This window comes from Eschscholzia californica, unplaced genomic scaffold, assembly GCF_041429995.1.
Source record: "Eschscholzia californica isolate CP2 unplaced genomic scaffold, dmEscCali1.0.p SCAF_2, whole genome shotgun sequence".
Lineage (NCBI taxonomy): Eukaryota > Viridiplantae > Streptophyta > Magnoliopsida > Ranunculales > Papaveraceae > Eschscholzia > Eschscholzia californica.
In genome coordinates, this window is record NW_028238309.1 from 29,336,665 (window position 1) to 29,355,736 (window position 19,072).

The 19,072-nt window shown below is 35.2% G+C and overlaps 1 long non-coding RNA gene and 1 pseudogene across 2 annotated transcripts; both read left to right on the forward strand.

The window, feature by feature from the left end:
- Positions 1-11,173: 11,173 nt before the first annotated feature.
- LOC147557296 (uncharacterized) lies at positions 11,174-14,330 on the forward strand. Of its 2 annotated transcripts, none has more exons than XR_015235153.1 (9): positions 11,174-11,313; positions 11,419-11,469; positions 11,503-11,576; positions 11,923-11,981; positions 12,417-12,473; positions 13,189-13,258; positions 13,812-13,892; positions 14,010-14,111; positions 14,190-14,330. It is a non-coding gene; the product is annotated as an uncharacterized LOC147557296 (long non-coding RNA). The 2 variants fall into 2 exon arrangements; XR_015235154.1 differs by having other exon boundaries at positions 11,219-11,267.
- Positions 14,331-14,592: 262 nt separating this feature from the next.
- LOC147557297 (uncharacterized) lies at positions 14,593-18,779 on the forward strand (annotated as a pseudogene).
- Positions 18,780-19,072: the final 293 nt, after the last annotated feature.

Here is a 19,072-nt window from a genome sequence, read left to right on the forward strand (position 1 = left end):
CATCACATGGCCGGCCTACCTAAAGCCTTTCCGGGCCTCCCTTTTGGGCCCGGACATGTTTGTATTTCTTCGGACTTCTCCGAATCAATCTGGACTTACCAATAATGGATCCAATCCACTTATTTGTCATTCTCCTTCTAGTCAATTCTCTCCGTTCAAATCATTACTCTGATGTGTAACCCTTGTAGGATCCGGTCTATGTTAGTCGCGAATCAACTCGTTGATTCGACGATCGTAGTTGGCTTCCAGCTAAGCATTACGACCCCTAATTGGACTGGACTAATGATCTTTCGAGTAAGGTCATTAAGATCCTATTCGCCAAATTGTACGCATTGCAACCTTGGTCGAAGGACACTCCTTCGGAAGGATACCATTCCTTCAGACCGAGGCAATATATCCTTCATAACCTCGAATGGGTTGCCCAACTAATTATTAACAATCAGTGGAATATCGGGTTGATAAACGATTATTCTGATAATGAGATAAGAAATGCGATTCTCAGCATTAATCTGCAGGTCGACAGAGAGGATGCACCAAAATGGACTCTAACCAAATAAGGTAAATTCTCTATTAAATCTATGTATAACTATCTGAGAACAGGAACCAATAATCCGATGCATGATACAACGGATTGACTTTTCTTATGGAATCTGAACACTATACCTCAGATAAAACTATTTCTATATAAATGTTGTACAAATAGTCTGCCAGTAAAGGACAAAATAGGGAGATATATTGGTAATGTTTATAATTGCATATACTATGATAACGACAAAATTATAGACCATGTTTTGTTACACTGCAACTATGCTAGAGTTATATGGTTTCATTTTCAGATCAGGACAGAACAACTAACAACAGTTAAACTGTGGATTGAACAGTGGAAACAGCTTGACGAAGAACCGGCGATTTTATATGCTAAAATCCGTTGGTTTATCTGAAAAGCTAGATGCGAAAATTGTTTTAACTCTACCAAGCAATCACCAATACAGATGATCCAGGGAATCAACAATACGTCAACGAAACCTCTTAAAAGTGATAAAACTTCAACTATTAGAAGCAGCGAAAAACCAAATCAACAAAAATGGAGACCTCCATCGACACCATTTCTCAAAATCAATGTAGACGCATCTTTCAAGCAGTTATCAGAACCAGCAGGGATAGGTCGCATTATTCATGATGAAGAAGCAAAATTCATCATAGCCATGCCAGACTCAGTCAGAGGACAAAACGCGGAAGAATGTGAGAGCTTAGCATTACTCCAAGGTATATCATGAGCGATACAGCTACAGATACAATATGTTCATATAGAAAGCGACAACCAAAACATCGTCAATCACTTCAACGAACAAGGTAATGGTTTACACTGGCAATCGAATCAGATCATCTCAAAAGCGATGGCGCTCAAGAATAAGTTTAAGGAGATCAAAGTCACATATGCTCCGAGAGAAGTTAACGTCAAAGCAGATGCCTTAGCCAAATGGGGCAGGAAAAATAGTCATAAATATGTTTGGAATGTAATACCAGCTTTTATTTCAGCTTTTAGTTAGTAGTGGTTGTTTTGTTTGTAAGGACTTGGTTTTTGATATATTTCATCAAAAAAAGAAGGAAGAAGGGGAAAACCGTTTAGGCTATAGGGCGTCTCTCTTTGTAAATTAGTGATTTTGGTTGATCCCTTACTTATCCTTCAGAGGTTATGATAAAATTGAAAGCCTCGAACAATTTTTCCCCAAATCTGAGCTTGTCTTCCTTCTCACTCTAGACAAAGCCAACAACTAGGGTTATTGGAGTCTTGGTGATGATTATACTATAACTGATCTAGTTTCTAAGAAAGTTAATAAGATCTAAAGATGAAGATTGGTGAAAGTGATTTAGGGTTTGGGTTGAAAGGGGACGAAAGAATCGCCTTGGCTGACGTTAGACCACACCTTCTCCCTCCTAAAAAAACCCCTTACCCACTATTCAATGTCAACCACTTCGCTTGTCCAGTTCAAAAACAAATTAACAATGAAAAAAAGAAAAGTAGCATCTCTAGTTGACCATTTTCATGTAGGTGGAGTAAGTTAAAAAAAAAACATTGTTTTTTTTTTTTTTTTTTGAAGCCAAGAAAAAAAAAACATTGTTGTGAATAGGTCGGCCAAACATTATTACTTTACTTCATTTTTGTGGATTGACCATTTGAGATTATCTTATTAATTTTGACGTATCATCTAACGTAGTAACTAGACAATTCTATATAGCCGGGATGTGTTTTTTTTTTTGAGAATGGAAGTGTTTTAATTAAACAAATTTTTTCTACGTCAACTATACTGATTAAGTTGGTAAACTCTAAATTAAACATTTATCGTTCCTTCAATTAATTCAGCTACTTGTTTTAATAATCTGAATATTAATTACTCATAACATCTAAAGAAATGTGTGCCTTGAGTAGTTGAATTGTGAAGAAAGAAATTGTCCGCGTAAAATAAGGTAACTGAATAAAAACATAGATATTTAGCCATTGTGTTCACATATAAATGGAGCACACAAATATCTATAAAACTAATTTCCTAAACACACAGTCATATTTCTTACCTCTCATATATTTAAGGGTTTTTGACCTAATTGCCTAAACACTAATTGGTAATTGGATTTACACTTTCAAATGAATTGGTAATTCACATACTTGTAAGATATATTATTTTGTCAAAAACACTAAGACCATGGTTAACACGGATGTAATCGAATCATAAAAGCAACAATCCAAGCAGCAAAGGCATAAATATTACTATGAATCACATTATAGGGTCTTCATTTCTCCAAATCACAATCATTTTTCTTTTTCACAACCAAAATTTGGTCACAGTATTCTTCACAAAAATAGTAATAGTAATTTCTAGGGCTAAGAAGCTCAATCTCCTATTATTAATGAAAGAAATAAACGGATTTCTGAAACTAGTGTTGAAGACAAAAATATCAACAAACAACGAAGTGGGGATAATGGATCTAATGTAGAAATTGACAGTTGAGATCTTGTAGTCGTTGACTTTAATCCTTCGTAGTGCTAGAAAGATGGTGTCTAATAGTCCCGACCTTGCACGTGCGAAGCCATGTTACACGTAATCATTTTTGACAAAAAAAAAATAATCATGCTTGTGTATAATGAATGCACCTACTCAGCTAGTCAGCTAGTCAGCTTTATACATTTTTTTTAATATTAACAAGTGATTCTTTTTTTTTTTTTTTTTTTTTTTATTTCAACAAAAAAAAAGTGATTTTTTTTTTATTAACAAGCGATTCATCTAGGGGAAGGGAAGAAGGATGAAAATATGAAATAAAAAAAAGGGAGATTTGCTGTTTGGACCTCCTTTTATATAATTGACTTGCTGTTTCGAACCCCTTTTTCCAGTGTTGCAATTTGGACTCCCTGCTTTATGACCGCGGCTTTGGGGAATAAAAAAAAAATCTCTGAGGAATAAAAATTCTCTACAAAATTGGTCAACCGAGATTGACTTTTTTCATATCTATTTCTTGTTATAGGGTTTCCAATTTTAGAGTTAAACAAAACTAAATTTTTAGAAGATCCTATAAACGAATTTAGAAAGAACTTTTATAAACTTAAGCAAAATCTTTCTAGGATTCTAAACTTTTCTTCATCTTATTTTTCAAAGCTTTGTTTTCTTCTAACCACTACACCCTAAAAACATAGGAGAACAACCTAATATGTTTAGGAGTGAATATGTTTTAGGGTTTCAAAATTAATTGATTTTTAGGGTTTATAATGTGTTTATCTTGGGGAGGATTAGTGGAGGAAGAAACTTTCTTTGGACATCCCATGGAAGATGTATTATGAACTTCAAAATATTTTGTTTGATGATTTCTAGGGTTTAAAATGTTTTTTTCCTCTTTATCTTTGTTGTTGATTTTAGAGAAATAAGGTTAGAATGTATTTGAGATTTGGGGAAGATAAGTAAGAGAAGTGATAGAAAAGGAAAAAAGATGAGATGGATAAGTTTTTTTTGCGGAGAAGAAGAAAGAAGAGGGGAAGAAGAAAGAAGTGTAAGTTATAAAAAAAATTGTGTTCCCCATAAAAAATATTCCTTAGAGATTTCACAAAGAAACATGGATTCCCCACAGAATTTATTCCCCGGAGATTTTTCTTTATTCTCCAAAGCCGCGGCCTAATTTATTTGTCAAACATAAAATAGAATCAATATGCATCTAATAACAATAAACAATAAGTTACTTTCATGTACTTGAAAACACATGTTTATATGATTAGGTATTTAATATTGGAAGAAAATTTATAGAATGCCATACAATTATTATCTAATATTAATATTCATTTCGACCACATAAGCATAGACGAAACCAGGATGAAAGATCTAGGGGGGCCAAAGTAATACAGATTCGATTGTTTTATTTGACAATCTATTTATATTTTATATTTATACTTCGCTTATAAATAATGGTCTTTATATATATAGTTTCAAATAAATTCGTATCTTTAAAAGTATAATTTTGTTTAACATCATTTATTTTCATCACGGGAGAATGTTTTTTTAGTCAAAGGTTTTTTAGACTAATCCATGTGAATTGTTGGTCTCTAGGTTTTCAACAAAAAAAATTGTTAATGTTTTAGATGATACATATTCCAAACACTGCTTGAAAAGTTTTAAAAAACAAAGATTACCTATTACAAATTTTACAGCTCTAAAGGAGAGAACCTGGGTGAATTTGTTGGAAAGCAAATTGTTTAACCAATGAGGCAATTAAACTTTGTTGATATAGGTTGTGTATTACTAGTACTAATAGCATAACGTTTGTGACTTGGGGTTATAATATAAAACACTATGGCTAGGTCGAGGGAGGCCATAGTCCCTCTGGCCTAACAGTAGTTCCGTCCCTCATTACAAAAATGCGCTCTATTACCGACAGAATACCCAAAAGCCGTCGGGGATAAGAGTATCACCCACGGCTTACCTATATAGCCGTCGCCAAAAGTGCACTCCACCGACGGTTTTTTTAGAAAACCATCGGCAATTAACAGCTCGGTACCAACGTCCCTTAGTTTCATTGGTATTTAAAGATACTAGAAATCAAGCTGAAAAATACATTAGTTCTTAAGTGTTAACATCTTTTTTTATGTTTATAATTCTGCCAAAACATAATAAATTTTTATTGTTTGCCGGTTAGTAGACATTTTTTTGCAGAAAACGATTAGGTCATGTTTGGCACGAGGGAATCGCGTGGGAATGGAATGTGATTCTTGGGAATCACATTCCCGACTACTATTTGGTTTGCGAGTATGCAGGGGGAATCCTATTCTTGGAGGAATGGGATTCCCCCAAATGGGGTAATAGAAAACCCAGGGAGGGGGTGGGTTTGTGATTCCCATTCCCGGGAATGATTTGATTTAATATTTCTGGACAAAATAATCTTTGATAAAATATTAGAATGACTAATATTAAAATCGTCATTCTTATAATATTTTAACTAAAAAATTAAAAACCTAGGGTCTCAACCACCGCCATAGCAACACACACTCTCTTTCTCCCACTCTCTCTCTCTCGCTCGAATGTAACTCTCCCTCTCTCTCTCTCTCTCTATATATATCTCTAGTTTTTTTTTTCTTCTTTCTTGCTCTTTGATCATTAAAAATGGATTTCATAAAGTTTAAAAAAAAAATAGTCGAGACCTTATTTATTTTAAATAAATCTTTAAATACAACATAAATTAGTTTGTTACGTTCCTATTTTATATCTATAAATTTGAATAGATAGTACCAATTAAAATATGAGTTAATTCCTATTTGGCCCCCTACTTTGTGACCCGCTTCCTTTATGGCCCCTTTTTTTCGTAAATTCAAATATGGCCCCCTTTTGTTAACACCGTCAGTTAACTTTAGTGCTTAACTCTTTTGTTTTCATTATTGCCCTTGTTATAAAAGAGATTTGAAAATTCAAATTTGGCCCCCTTTTGATATGAGCCAATTAAAAAAAAATCAATTATTTTGGACAAAGTTAAGGGGCCACAGTGAAATTCAAAATAAAAAACACTTTAGATACCATATCTTTCCCTCTCTCTCATCCACCTCATCAAAACCAGACACCTCATCATCTTCTCCGTTGAAGGTCGCCGACCGGCCAAATTTTCCGGCGACCTTCAAACTTAAAAAAAAAATGAACTTTCTCTCTCTTGTTCTTCCATCTCTCTCTCTCTCCTTCATCTTTCTCTCTCTCTTCTTCTTTCCCTCTCTCCCTTTCTCTCTCTCTCTCTTTCTTTCTCTCTCTCTTTCCCTCCAGTCTCCCTTTTTCTCTCTCTAGACCTCCGGCGAAGTAGTCTTCGCCGGAGGTCTGGTTCACCAGACCACCAAAGAAGGTCTGGTTCGCTCGCCAGATCTGGCGAGCTAACAGACCTTCGAAGGTCTGGATTGTCGCCAGATCTGGCGATTCTAAGGTCACCAGATCTGGCGACTTAACAGACCTTCGAAGGTCTGTTAGGTCGCCGGATCTGGCGAGCGAACCAGACCTTCAATGGTCTGGTGAACCAGACCTCCGGCGAAGACTACTTCGCCGGAGGTCTAGAGAGAGAAAAAGGGAGAATGGAGGGAAAGAGAGAAAGAAAGAGACAGAGAGAGAGGGAGAGGGAAAGAAGAAGAGAGAGAGAAAGATGAAGGAGAGACAGAGATGGAAGAACAAGAGAGAGAAAGTTCAAATTTTTTTTTTTTTTTAAGTTTGAAGGTCGCCAGAAAATTTGGCTGGCCGGCGACCTTCAACAGAGAAGATGATGAGGTGTCTGGTTTTGATGAGGTGGATGAGAGAAAGGGAAAGATATGGTATCTAAAGTGTTTTTTATTTTGAATTTCATTTTGGCCCCTTAACTTTGTCCAAAATAATTGATTTTTTTTTGGAATTGGCCCATATCAAAAGGGGGCCAAATTTGAATTTTCAAATCTCTTTTATAACAAGGGCAATAATGGAAACAAAAGAGTTAACCACTAAAGTTAACTGACGGTGTTAACAAAAGGGGGCCATATTTGAATTTACGAAAAAAAAGGGGCCATAAAGGAAGTTGGTCACAAAGTAGAGGGCCAAATAGGAATTAACTCTTAAAATATATATAACAAAGTTGACCTATAATTTATGTAGTTTAACTAAGAGGATATAACAGGACTTTCGTAAAAATTTACAAAACCAAACAACAAGTTAGGAATCTATCGGGAATGGAATTCCTATTCCTGGTCGAACCAAACATTAAATCAAAATAATCAGATTCCCGAGAATGGCATTACGGTAATGTGATTCCCGGGAATGACATTCCATTCCTGCGCGCCAAACATGGCCTTAGTAGACATGGTTGGAAGTATTTGTTATCGGGGTTTGAAAGTATTTAAGAACAAGGTAGAGACAGTTTTGGAATTATAACATTTGTTAAGGATATGCTACACTATATATAAAAACATGATTACATGATATAATTCAATCAATACTTAATTGTTTTTTTTTTTAGTAAAATCGTACTTTCATTCAATAATGATAACTATCACAAAGTTACATGGTAGATTGTAAGAATTCTCTCTAACTTTTGTTTTTATTTCAATGATTTCTCTAAGGTGTACAATTCTCTTATATAATAGTAGAGATAAGAGAAGAAGAGAAAACAGTTACAAAAACAGAAATAACAGAAAACTAAAATCAAACAATAAAGTTGTTATACAACTAACTTTCTTGTTTTCATTTTAAGTGATTTGTACTCAGCTTCTGTAGAGGATTTAGCCACTGTGGCTTGTTTCTTCGAACTCCAGGAGATAAAGCTAGAACCCAAAAAAGTACAATATCCTACAGTCGATTTCCTCGAGTCAGGGCAGCCATACCAATCTGAATGAGAATAAGCTGTGTGGGTAGTTAAATCACCAGCAGACAGTGTGATTCCTGACCCCATTGAACCCTTTAGGTATCTTAATATTTTTTAACAACAACTAAGTGTACTGTTGTTGGTTTATGCATGAACTGAGCTGTATAATTGACGGCAAAAGAAACATCAGGTTGAGTAAGGGTAAGATATTGCAGAGCTCCAACCAGGCTTCTATACTCAGTGGGATTGGAGAGGTCATCACCTTCTGTAAGTGAAACTCTTTTACCACTTGAAACTGGTAACGTTGATGGCTTAGAATCCAACATATTTGATCTTTGAAGTAATTGAAATGTATATTTGTTCTGTGTAAGAAGAAGTTGAGCTTTATTAAGATCAGTAGATACTTCAATACCCATAAAGTATGCTAAAGGACCCAGATCTTTCATTTTGAAATTACTACTCAAGTCCTTGATGAGTGTTGAAACCTGAGACACTGAATTGCCCGTTCAAATGATATCATCAACATATAGGAGTAGTATCATTGTTTTAGAAAGCTGATGGAAAATAAACATTGAATGATCTGACTTGCTTTTCTGAAATCCATATGCAAATAAAAAGTGGCAAACTTGTTGAACCAGGCCCTGGGAGCCTGTTTTAAGTCATGTAGAGCTTTGTGTAAATGACAAACAAGCTTGTCTGTGCCTGGTTGAACAAAACTAGGTGGCTGAATCATGTACACATCTTCATCCAATACTCCATGCAGGAAGGCATTTGACACATCAAGTTGTTTAATATGCTAAGATTTTGTGATTGCTATAGTAAGAACCATCCTAATAGTATTTGCTTTAACAATTGGGCTGAAAGTTTCATCATAATCAACCCCTTCTTGTTGATGGGACCCCTTAGCTACAAGTCTGGATTTATATCTTTCAATTGTGCCATCATTCTTCTGCTTTATCTTGAAAACCCACTTGCACCCAAGTACATTCATGTTGCTGTGATAAGGAACCAGAGACCATGTCTGATTGTCAAGTAAAGCTTGGTACTTCTCATTCATGGCCTGAACCCAGGCAGTATGCTTAGCTGCTTCTTTATAATTTGTTGGCTCAGAAGGTAGTTGTAAGATAGATAAATAAGCAACATTTAATGGGTGAGGGGATGAATAATGTGCCACAAAGTCAGTGGGTAGATGTTTACTTTTGATAATACCATTCCTACCTCTTGTTGTGATTTTACTAGCCTGTGAAGGATGTGATGGTACTAATGATGTTGTTGGTGTGCTAGTAGAAAATCTAGTAATGGCCACATCGTGAGAAGCCAAACACCTTGATGCTGAATTAGCTGGTGTACTAACATGCATATTAGGTGTCCCTAATTCAAAAGAACTTTCTATAAGATGATCAATAAGAGGTAAAGGTAGTGAAGTATGTGGCTACATTGTCTGATCACCACTAGACTGCCAAGAAATGAGGTTGACATAAGGAAAATTGTCTTCTTCAAATATGACATGTCTAGACATATAGAGTCTTTTTGTTAAAGGATCATAGCATCTATATCCCTTGTGTTCATTACTATATATGAGCCAATGTTAGTTGTTCATTGTTAGCCCTTATAGCAATTATAAACTGATCATAATCAGAGTTTAAGCCATGAATGGCTAGTCTGACAAGCTCAGACTCACTGATTTTGTCACAAACTGATGTAAGCGAATCAACAATCAGTTTTAACTCTCTAAGATATTGAGCTATAGTTGCATTACCTTTCTTAATGGGTTGCAACTTCCTTCTGAGTTGATCTCTCCTAGATTCAAAACCCTCATTATTGGTAAGTTCAAGGTAATCTCATATCTCTTTACCTGTTTTTAAACCATATGTATCAAAGTAAACAGACTTTCATAAAGTACTCTTCAGATAAAATCTTACAAAAACCTCTTTTGATCTCCAAAGTTGAAAATATGGATTTGCTTGTTCTACACCATGAATGATCTTAAGCTGGGGAGGTTCTTCTATAGTACCATTGACAAACCCTAATAGTTCATAAGTTCCAAGTAGAGTTTCCACTTGGTCTTTCCACATTAAAAAATTACTATCATCTAATTTTTTTGTGATAAAGCTAGTAACAGATGAAATAGGAGGAAGATTACCTTGAATTGGAGAGGTCATGAATAGGAACTGAAGAGATGAGTAAAGAAACAGGAGAATGTTGGAGATGAGTGCGAAAAAACATTAAGTGATTCTTAATCGCTTATCACTGTTGAATTTGATGTTTGATTTATTTTACCTAATTTTGATCCATTTTGCTTGAATTTCGTTCCATTTTACTTGAATTTTGATCATAACTTTGTTTTATGTTGAATTATTTGCGAGATTTTGGAGTGATTGTTCTTGAGTTCGAGAGAAGAAAAATGCAGTGGATCTTTTACATAACTGATACCATGTAAGAATTCTCTCTAACTCTGTTTTTATTTCAATGATTTCTCTAAGGTGTACAAATCTCTTATATCTATTATATTAAAACAGCTCGGTCGGTTACTCAAGGTATAAGTCTGGCCGTCCATTTTTCGTGTAGATTTTTCATCCGACGGGTGAAAATATTTCAAAATCTGTGATTTAAAATTCGTGTAATTAAGTTCCCCAATAGAGGTTATTTTGGTCATTTAAGAAAAATTCTCCCACGTTTTCTGGCTTCACCGAACCCAACTTCATGTCTCTCTCCCTCTACTCCGACTATACCTCTACCCAACTATTACTCCCACTTTCTTTCAAAATAGTTCTAAGTTCAGTTTTTATCTTTCCCACAAATCCGAAACTCCCTAACTACTCCCAAAGATCTCTCTATCTCAATTTCAAGTCTATCCAAAATCTTTGCTTCATAATTTCAGGCGTTCTTGATTATATAACAAAGCTTATCGAGTCAAGGTGTTCTTGATTATCTTAGGCGTTATTGATTATATAACAAAGCTTATCGAGTCAAGGTGTTCTTGATTATCTCAGGCGTTATTCGTATTTGTATCGAGTCAAGGTGTTCTTGATTATCTCAACACTTGAAGTTTCATATTTTGATTATTTCTCTCTTCTGACAATCGTAACCTTCCTCTACAACGATTTCTAATCATAACCCAAAGTGAAGGTAAGTAGCAGAAATCTTAGTTTGTTTCTTACTTTTATACTTCAAGAATTTAAAGTCAGTTAAGATTTTTGTGTAATTTTTTGTAGGAGATTGAAATTGTTCACTTAGGAGACTCATTACCTTTCAATTTCATCTTTTTGTTTGTTTGTAATCGTAACCCAAAGTGAAGGTCAGTAGTAGAAATTTCAGTATTCATAGGATTAATTTCAGTATTCATAGGATTAGTATCACAATTTTTGTTTATGCAAGTTCATATGAAGCTTCAATGATGCACTAAAGGTGTTTGATGAAATGTCTGTTAGGTAAAGCTTCATATTTTGATTATTTTTCAACATCTTTTGAATTGCTGTGAGTTTTCTCTTTTCCTTCCACTTTCTCTCTCTCTCAAAATCACTTCTTTTTTGAGTTTTTTCTTCTTAAAATGCTAACTGAATGTCGTTTGATTATTTCAAGGTCGGACCTTTGGCTGCCTACTATCGAGTACCTTTGCGCCATATCCTATTGGTACGTATTTAATCTGTCTGTTGGTCATTGTAGGTTTATGACGAGATGAGCTTACCCAATGGAGTAATGAGACTTCAACCAAAAGGAGGACATGGTCATCATAACGGGTATACTTTTGGATACTATCTATTAACCGATGAACTAAATGTACATACATGTCCGTTATGTGATAGGTTTTGGACCTCTTCTCATTAATGAACTTCAACTCTCTCATTAATGAACTTCAACTCAAATGGCCAGATGTGATATGAAAAGCCTCAATCTGAAAGTATCTTTTAATTTTACCTCTTTCCTCAAATTTGCCACTTTGGTGAATCTTTAACCCAATTTCATCGACCTAACTATGTTATTTATATGTTGAAATATATTCTTTTGTCTATCTCAATAAGATATTGCTCTCTTTAAAGAAGTAGTGCATTCTTTTAATTGATGATATCTTAAACTTTATGATAGGCTGAAAAGCGTGATGGACCATTTGGATCGCTGTCGGGAATTTCCTCGGTTGTGCATAGGTTGGCTTTTTCAAGTTCATTAATTTAACTTGCACTTCGCAGATTAGAAAAGAAAATATGAAAACGTTAGTTGGTGAAAAACTTGAAATATAACTCTCTTTTACTAGGGATCGGATTTTGCAGTCTGGACGATCCACCTTCATTTGGTTCTTTTTTTTCATTTAGATTTTGCATCATAATCAACTAATTTGATCATTCTAGGTCTGAATCCCTAATTATATTTGTTCTCATTTGTTACGGTTCTTCTAATATGGTTTCATGATCTTAGAGGAACTTAGATCAACTTGAAGCACTCTCAAAGAAGCTCAAATCTAAAGCCCTTTAATGTTTCAAATGCTACCCTTTTACTGAATTTATCATTAACCTTCATTTTGTTCTTTCATGGTTTTTAATGTTTATGTGCTTATATTTTACTATTCCTATGCGAGGTTATAGGGAGGTTTTTGTAACTTTGAAGATATGCTTCGCTCAACCACTATGCTGTCCAAAGTGGTAAATTCATAACACCTTCCGTAGGTTGTAAATTCATAACACCTTTGTTTCATTAACATATACCACTAAGTTGTGGTTTTGGGTGAACTATCTATAGTGGTACACTTGTTGAACTTAACTGTGAAATCGGTAGGCGAAATTTAGTGGAATGGCACGTAAAAATGCAGGATATGGTTATTGTCACATGTTAATTTCTTTGGCTAATGCTTGATCGAATTGGTTGATGTCATAAACCAATTCATTGCAACCAATGCTGAACTATGGTTGATGTCATAAACCAATTTATTGAAGTAAGAACTTTTATGTGGAAGAAAGGGTTCTTCGGTCCTTAAAATCTGATTTTAGAGTTTTCTGTTTGTAAAATCTGATTTTAGTTCCATATTGTAAACATATGTTGTAAACATATGTTGTAAACATATTGTGTATGTTGTAAACATATTGTGTATGCAGGTTTCTCTGTCTCTTTCCTTTGATCCCCCAAAAATTTGCGGTAGAGAAATTTCTGGCTAGAGGTATACAAATCTCTCTCTCAAAATTTAAATCTTTAGATTTCACTCCACTCTCCATGTTTAAGCAGTTCAGACATGTTTGAATAGGTCTTTCAGGATGGCCTAACACGTCATTAGAGTTCAATACGCATATATTCTTCTCATAAATTTGTATATTCTTCTCATAGATTTGTAGATTATTTTCTTATAAGTTTTTTGAATTGCAGGAAAGTGTTTGTAACTTTGAAGAAATGCTTCATTGAATCTCTATGCTGCCCAAAGTCGTCGAAACCTTCGGTAAGTTGTAAATTTCACAACTTTTATACTTCTAAATCAGGACATTCAAGTTGTTTAATAACTTCAATTTGCTTATACTCTCTCTCTCTCTCTCTCTCACACACACACAGAAAGACAAACACACTGACACACATGTAGTTATCTTCATGAAATCTGACCATGCCATGGCAGAGGTTGATTAGTTAGACTTTAGGTCTCTTATAATGGCCTAAAACGTCATTAGAATTCAATTTAGACAGTTAGAGTGCTTATTTTATATCTCTTTTGATTTCATGATAATTCTTGGTTGATCTTCTTTAATTTGATTTTTATAATAGATGGTTTTTGAATTGCAGTGAGGTTATTTCATGGCCTTTTGAAGTTCCTTGGTCTATTTATATCTTACAAACCTCTCCTGGCTTTCTATTATAATCTGTTAGATTAGATTATTTTGAAATTAGACAATCCTAAAGCTATATAGAGAGTCAGAATAATGCTTTTATTAATTTACGTCTAACACAAGAACATATCACTAAAAATTTTTTATACTATATTGTGTTTACTACATTTGTAGGTGAAATAAAATCTAAAGTGCATGGATTCTAATCGTGAACAACGAACTCCACCGACAGAAGGAATTGAGACATACCCGGACGTAAGTATTAACCTCTTTGTCTCTCTCAAACGTGCACAAACACTACCCCTCCTCTCTGACACACATTTTCATTTTCTGAATTATTAGTTGACCTGCTTCAATTTTGACTTTTACCAGCTTCCAAACTTGACGGTTTGTACAACGTCTAATCAAGTTCCCCAGGAAAGTAGAAGATTCACACGAGAAGAGAAGGGAAAAAGAAAAGCGGCAGATTTTGATGTAAGCATTAAATATCTATCAATTTTAATGTCACAATATGTAGTATTTGAGTTAATTTACATTTAAACTTTTTGGTAGGATACTCCGTTATCACCACGCACATTAGCCCAACGGGCGCGTCGTGAAAGAGAGATCTTACAACGAAGATACCGTTCATCGTTGACAATTGGTGAAAGAAGAGAAAGATCTGAAGAGGTGTTTAATTAAAATTGAGACTGCATATTCTAATTTACATTTATAATATGAATTTTTGATAATATGAATTTGTTGATAATATGAATTTTTGATTGTAACTATCAACTTTTGCTAATTTCTTAATAGATTGTATGTGAACCTCACATTCATAATGCTATTCCTGAAGAAGTTAGTGTGCGTGCCGTCATTTCATTTTGAATTTAGAATTTGGTATATTGAATTATATTTCTGCTGATGACAAAAATATTTGATTATAATTTTTAACTTTAGCTAAATTTCTTAATAGATGGTATGTGAATCTCACGTTCATAATGCTATTCCTGAAGAGGTCAGTGGGCGTATTGTCGTTTTACTTTAAATTTTGAAAATTTATAAAAATTTATATTGTAAATTACAATTTCATTTTAGTGGACTACTTATCATTTTACTTTTTAAATTTAAGGTTCCAAGTATTATTAATTATTAAAATTTGATTATTTTTTTATATATTTTATTCTATAGCTGATTATGCATAATCTTCAAAACGAGCAACCTGAGAACAAAATTAATGAAGTATCATCGATCGTACCTCAACTGGATCATCAAAGTCAAAATAGTGATCACTCATTGCCAAATTTGACCCAAAACAACTCTCAACTCTCAATTGAATGTCATTTCCTCGGACCTATGGATATAGTTTGTCCGAACTGCGAGGCTTTACATTGGATTGACGAAAAATTAGTGAGGTCGTCTATTGTTAGACCAAAATTTGGAACGTGTTGCTTGCAAGGTAAAATACGTCTTCCTCGACTGTTGGAACTACCTCGAGCTCTAAAAGAATTATATGAAGGAAATAATCATCTTTCATCTTCATTCCGTTCAAATATACGACGTTACAATGCGGCGAACGCATTTACAAGTCTTGGATGCTCATTGCAGCCGAGAATTTTAACGTCAGGTGGTCCAAATTCTTTTACGATACATGGAGAATTGCGTCATAGAACAGGGTCTCTCTTGCCAGATCGTGGCACAGAAGGTTCATATGCTCAACTATATATTTATGATGATGCATCTACTGCTTTAACATTCGTTCCGCAAGAAATGAAGACCTTAATGTGGATGTCCTGAAGATTATTCAAGATACTTTGTTAGAGTTTAATGTATTTTATCCCAAATATCGTCAGGCTTATTCTATTCTTAATCAGGTGAACAAAACGTCCGACCAAAATATACCTGCCTATCTACATTATAATTCGGCGACTGATAGAAGACGTTATAATCTACCAACTGCAGACGAAATAGCTGTTATATTGCCTGGAGATGGTACTGAAAAGCCTACGGTGAGAGATATTGTTTTACATTTAAGGGGTAATACAGAACTAATGCGGATATCTGAATGTCATCCAGCTTATTTACCGCTCCATTATGTATTGTTTTTTCCATATGGTGAGCTTGGATGGGAACCTGATCTTAAGCAGTGGGATGTCCAAAATGATCGACAAGGTAAGGTACGGATAACTCAAATGGAGTATTTCAGTTATAGACTCTTTCAGAGGCCTTCAGAATATTCTACTATTCTAAGAGGAGGAAAATTATTTCAAGAGTTCTTAGTAGATGCTTGGGCTTCAACAGAACAAAGTCGATTGATGTTTATCAGATGTAGGCAGGATGTGCTCCGTTCCGAGCTTTACTGTGGTCTTACTGATATAGCTGGAGATGAGTTGCCTCCTGATCAAATTGGTAAAAAACTCATTTTACCATCTTCATTTACAGGTGAAGCAAGAAATATGTTCGAAATTTATCAAGATTCTATGGCTATTACTCGATTCAACCATCACCCAGATATTTTCCTCACCATGACTGCAAATCCGAAATGGCCAGAAATAACTCGTGCTTTACTACCACATCAAACGGCACTGGATCGTCCAGACTTGGTCGCACGTGTATTTGAGCTAAAACGAAAACATCTGATGAAAGTGATAAAAGAAAATAATGTTTTTGGTGAAGTTGTTGCTCATGTCTACACGATTGAATTTCAGAAACGTGGTTTACCACATATGCATGCCCTTATATTCCTTGGAAAAAAAGACAAGATTCGGGATGCAGACCAGGTCGACAAAGTTGTTTGTGCAGAATTTCCGGATGAAGAGGAAAATCCCTTATTATTTAATACTGTTAAAAATTGTATGATCCACGGTCCTTGCGGAGAAGAAAAACCAAATGCACCGTGTATGAACAAGGGTAAGTGTACGAAAGGATATCCTATAAAATTTGTAGATTCTACAGTTCTGGGTGAAGATGGTTATCCACTCTATCATCGTCGTAATGATGGACGTGTTTTTACTGTACGTGCTCGTAAAGTTAACAACCTAAATGTGGTTCCATATAATCCGTACCTCTCTAGAATGTTTGATTGTCACATCAATGTTGAAGTGTGTGCAAGCGTCAGATGTGTGAAATATATTAACAAATATATTTATAAGGGGGGAGATCGCACGACTATGGTTATTGGGGGGGCAGATGAGATTAAACAGTATCTTGATTCAAGGTACATTGCTCCGCCTGAAGCTGCTTGGAGACTCTTCGGTCATTCGTTGCATGAGGAAAATCCTTCTGTTGTGAGATTGGCAGTACATCTACCGGGTATGCATAATATAGTGTTCGATCCTACAGATCTACCTGATGTTGTTCAACAAAGAGCAGAACTACAAAGGTCGACGTTGATGGGATATTTTTTGTGTTGTAGAGAATTTTCAGATGCAAGAGTCTATACTTATCAAGAGTTCCCACAACACTTTGTTTGGGACAAAAGTCATAAAATATGGAAACCTAGACAAAGAGGTTCTGCTATTGGCAGAATGTATTTTGTTAGTCCAAACGCAGGCGAGAGATTTTACTTGAGATTGCTACTCACAGTTGTACCAGGTCCGACATCGTTTGAATGTTTACGCACAGTAGATGATAATTTACATGATACCTTTAATTAATTGGCATGTGTTGCACGGGGTCTTTTGGAAGATGACGACGAGTGGATACAATATTTAGAAGAGGCAAAGTTTATGAATTCTGGTTACCAGTTGAGGAGGCTTTTTTGTGTCATTCTCATTAAATGTTGTCCGTTAAACCCACACCTGTTATGGGAACGATTTGCACTTAATATATGTGATGATCTTGCACATAACCTTCGTACCACGCGTGGCATTCCTAATCCCGACTGAGGAACAAATACTTGATTTTGGATTGTTTCTTCTCAATGAGCTACTTCTAGAGTCCGGAAAAAACCTTCGAAACAACTTTCCCTCCATGCCAAAACCGATTGGAATATGGACTGAAATTGTTGGTAATAGGTTTATTTGGGAGCACAAACATCTTCAAATTGCTATTTAGATTTCAGATGTTGACTCTAATGTTGAATGTCTAAATTACGCACAAAAAACAGCTTTTCACTCGGTAACTGAATCCGTTAATGAAGAAAGAGGTGTGATATTTTTTTTGAATGGTGGAGCAGGAACAGGTAAAACCTTTTTGTACAACACGATTGCTGCTAGCTGTCGTGTAAAGGGTTTTATTGTTATCACAATAGCTTCTTCTGGTATTGCTTCTTTAGTATTAGTTGGAGGTAGAACTGCCCATTCCACTTTTCGTATCCCTCTGGATGTTCATGAGGATTCAATATGCAACATTGGTAAGCAGACTCCACACGCAGATCTATTTAGACAAACACGTCTAATTATTTGGGATGAAGTTCCTATGCAACACATATATTGTGTTGAGGCAGTCAACCGTACCTTACAAGATGTTCGTGATGACACCAGACCGTTCGGTGGTATAACAGTCGTCATGGGGGGAGATTTTCGACAAATTTTACCTGTGATACCAAAAGGAGTTAGGGAGCAAATCGTAGGTGCGTTGCTTAGGCGGTCATCTATTTGGGACTTTATTAATGTCCTCACTCTTGACCAAAACATGCGGTTATGTCTCGAAGAACCTGCAAACCTCCATTTTTCAAATTTTTTACTCGAGGTGATTTTTATTTTCTTTCGGTAACATAAAGCATTATATTTAATTTCATTTACTTTTTCAACTATATATCCTTTTACTCATCATCTTTTATATTTTTCGAAGGTTGGATCAAGTACAGGCGATAGAGTTAACTTGCCGTCTTCTATCAACAGATGAAATAATTTGCATTCTTTGATTTCTTCGACTTATCCAGGATTACATGTGGTGGGAACAAGTTCTTCTGAATATTTGACGGAAAGAACCATTCTCTCCGCACGTAATGACGATGTTAGTGAAATCAATATTTTGGCATTAAATATATTTCCTGGAGAAACAGTTACTTATTTTGCTGCCGACAAAATGGATGAAGCTGAAGCAAACGATTACACTAACGCTGCTCGCTATCCCTCTGAATTATTAAATTCTCTTAATCCACCTGGATTTCCACCGTCCAAATTAGAATTGAAAGTTGGTTGTCCTGTTATGTTGTGACGAAATCTTTCTCCAAAAGACGGGATGTGTAATGGCACGAGATTGATGGTTATCAGATGTGCGTCTCGGGTACTTGAATGTAGAATTTTGAATGGAGATAAAGCCGGAAACTTGGTATTTATTCCAAGGATTTCTCTATCACCTACGTCTTCCGATTCGGCCGTCCAGTTCACAAGGCGTCAATTTCCTGTGAAGCTAGCGTATGCAATGACAATAAACAAATCTCAAGGTCAATCAGTAAAATTTGTGGGGGTTGATCTTCGCACTCCAGTATTTAGCCATGGACAATTGTA